Genomic DNA, 3,822 nt, shown 5'->3' with positions numbered 1-3,822 from the left:
AGGGGGTCCTGCGGGAGTCCCCAGAAAACTTGGAGTAAGTTGGGGCGACGCAGGCCGGAGAAGGTGGCTCTCTCCTCAACTTGGAAGGTTAGGGCATGGAGGGCAGCGAGGCCAGCAAGCTTCGCCCGGGGATTCAAAACTGAAAATCTCCCTTTCGCATTCCCTCCTACGGAGCCTCTCTCTGGCCCTGCGTTCAGCCCTCCCTGCCCTTTATCCCGGTTTTCTGGAAATTCTTTCCCAATTGCATTTCCCTACATCCCCCTTTCTTTCTATCTGATATTTTCCTTTTGCAATCTCTTGTTTTCTTTCTTAACATTCGTCGGTTCTCTCGCTCCGGCTTCTTTTAAGAGTCCAGATTTATCATTGTGTTTTGAAAACACAATTTTTAATATACAATTAGTCTACCAGCAGGAGGTCAGGGACACCCCTCCTAAAAGTACTCCCTGCATGGTCAGAGGCAGCAAGTTCACCAGGTGTCACGGAAAAGTTAAAAAATCAAAAAATGCATCTATCTCAACGAGCATAGTCCCACAATGGCTTTTTGTTCTATATTATAGCAGTTTGGGACGACGATTTTTCTTTAAAATGGTGCAATCTTCCAAAAAAAAAAAAAAGAGAATACTTTGCATAGGGAAGTTCTTCAGAATTAAGACAGTGTGAAATTTTTGTCTCGTGTCTAGTGGTATTTTAGCAGTGCTTAGCAGTCTTTAGAGATTATCATAGGTCATTTTAAGAAATTTAAGCTGTACCTTTTAATGACTATTTGGAAGTGTAGTGGAAAAGTTCCCAAAGCACCCAACCCCCCTTGCAAGATTCATCAGTCCATATAAAATGTCATGTTGTATCTTTTTTCACATTGCTAAGCAACTTTGAGTTTTTCTGGGTTGTTATCTATTATCAGGTGAGCGCTTGTGAGGCTGAATATATCATGACTTTGTGTGTGTGTGTTTGTGTGTGTGTATTCCTTTTCCTTTCTCCACTCCTGGCACATTTGTTGTTTTCTTATTACAATTCAGAGTTTGTACTTGTTTACGATTTGTTTACTTTGTTGAATTTTTAAACTTGTTGGAAGTCCATTGAACATGTATCTTAAGCTCTTTATAGGCCAAGAAAAATAAAGATGCATTTAGAAAGATGCCTTTTATGCTTCATAATTATTAATTGACATTTTATGATGAATAATTAATCATTTGAATAATTTTCATATCTCTGATCTGAACACATATTTGCATATCTAATGCTTGATTTTGAATGTATTTTTTAAATGCATTCTCTCAGGAGGAAGAAACAAAATATTTTAATGCAACGTTTCTCTTCTGCACTTGTAAAGGTTTATTCATTGAGATGCAATTTTCACATAGCTGTAAAACTTCTTAACAATTTGTAAATCATTTAGGTAGCAAGCGCATAGAATAGAACTAGGTGGCAGAACTACAATTAATCAGGAGCAGTAATAGGGTTTGTAAACCCAAATTCACTCTTTCACGAAATCCACATATATGTACTGATTGTGCACCGGATTTTCTCATTGGAATTTTGTCATCGAACATTGTGGTTAGTGATCAAATCATGAAAACGAGAGGCCATTGGCAACGAAGTCAGGCTGGGCCTTAGGATAATTTTTCATCTTCTACATACTCACATAACGGGTGAGTTTAAAGTTGATTCACAATGACTGAGGATGCACATCTGTGTTGTTTTTCTATTCTGCATACTAGTTGAAGTCTCAAGTTTGAATATTAGCCCTGCAGATTAAGATGTGTGTGACTACTGGCAATTCACTTTGAGCCTGTTTTCTTATCTGCAACATGCATACACTAATAGTTGTATCCCTTAGGTTTTCTTGTGAGTTCTATGAAACTGTATGCAAAACTTCACTAAATAGTAGCTTTATTGTTATTGTTATTTTTATAATAGAAGGCTGAAAAGTAACTTGGAAACATACAGATCAACAAAAGTCATTAAACTTACTTTTTACTATTAGAAACAACTACTTAACTTTTAGAGTCATTTGTTGTAGTCTGTTGACAAATGAAATGCTGTCCCATGAAGGAAGAAACCGAATGGACAAGGCCACAGGGGTGGTGATTCTTCAGAATTGTCCAAAGGACGTGCAGCCTCAGAAGTGATACTACGGAATTTTCTGAATTCTATTAGCTCAGTTAATCTATAGTAGTCAATAAGGTCCTACTTGGGTGATAAGTAGCTGAGGTTTGGGTAAAGGAATTTCGTATAAACGTACGAACGAGCAATTTCTCCTGTCCTTTAGCAACAGACTGTCTTGGAGTGTAAGGGTTAACTGTGCAAAAGCGCAGCAGCAGTTTTGAGTAAGACTTGTAAAAAAGAGGGCAAACTTACGAATTTGAAGGCCAGGAATTTGGCTTTCAGAGCACTATTTGCCGTAAGACCATTCATAATGAACTATTCCTTTGGGAATAGACATTATTTCGGGGTTTGTACTAATTTCAAACACTTATGGAGGTATCAGTATAAAAGGAAAATATAATTCCTTTGTATCTTAAATAGCCACAAATCCAGATTTTTCTTGATGCAAAAGCTAAGAGATCAGTGCATGTGCTAAAGGGAGGAGGGGAAAAAAGGTTGTGATATTTAATTCCAACACTGATGGATGTCCCCACCTTCCCTTATGTACTACTCCAAACACGTGCATCTGTTGGTAGTTCTTCAAGGGTCCTGAAAATGCTTCCTTTTCCAAAAGACAGGACAAAACTACCCAGAGGGTCATTTGGAGATCTGCCTAGGGACTCAGGGGTGACCTGTACTTTCTTCTTTTATAAAAAGAGGAATGGGAACAGAAATGGTTTGCACCCACAGATTGCTTTACCAAAACCAGACCTGCTGCAATTGGGCGTCTTTTGACTCATAGCAGACCCTTTATAGGAGTTTGAGGTTTCGAGTCTCAATAGGGGCAGACAGTCTCAGTTTTCTCCCTTGAAGCACTTGGTGGGCTTGGAACCTCGGCCTTGAGGTTAGCCACACGGCTCTAACTCACAGCTTAGCAGGGCTCCACAAGTTGTTTTTCACAACCTGGAAATAATTTTATGTTGTTTTGTGATCTTCGATGTCTTTTACTCTAATAAAACATCAAAATTAGAAACTTCGTATTGCACTCATTTCTAATTTTGTACTACCATGAGATTTTTTTTTTCAGTTACTTGGTGCTGAAATATAAATCCGTATCATAAAAATATTAGAGTTTTCATGGTTGTCATAATTTTGAAATAATAATAAGGGAAAAGTGCTTTGATAGGCTTAAGACAATATTAAATCCACTCCCATATCACTTCATTTTGCTAGCAGATCAGAACGGAGTACAACTTTTTGATTGATGAGAAATCCTAGAGAGAACCCATACCTTTCTCCAGAATTTCAGAGTCTGATATTTCACGGCTCTTTGAATTCTTCCTGCACGACCAACCCCAGGGACGCGCGACAGCCGTCATCATCTCACCATTCACATCGGGAGCCTTCTGCATCGCGTCAAACCCCGCGTGCTGACCCACTTCCAGGCCTCTTGGTTCTTGTGTTTCCATGTCTGGCTTTCTCCACCCACCCCTCCTTTTAGACCTAACATTTACGCTCTTTTTAAAAACCTACAATACTGGCTCAGGTCCCTGAACGTTTTCTCTGACTTTGCTGCCTCTGACTTCCCAGATAAAGTGCGTTTTCTGGTCTGGTCTCTTCTCCTGGAGCCTAATTAACCCCCTACTAGGGAAAAGCTCCCATGAGTAGGTTCCTCCTAGCTCAGGGTTAGTCCCATGTAGGAGCAAATTAGTCATGAGGGAGATGTCATGACCCAAA

The sequence above is a fragment of the Echinops telfairi genome, unplaced genomic scaffold (assembly GCF_000313985.2).
Source record: "Echinops telfairi isolate 266 unplaced genomic scaffold, ASM31398v2 ScPeMD7_4;HRSCAF=17, whole genome shotgun sequence".
In the NCBI taxonomy this organism is placed as follows: Eukaryota; Metazoa; Chordata; class Mammalia; order Afrosoricida; family Tenrecidae; genus Echinops; species Echinops telfairi.
Note: the sequence above shows the minus strand (reverse complement) of the source record.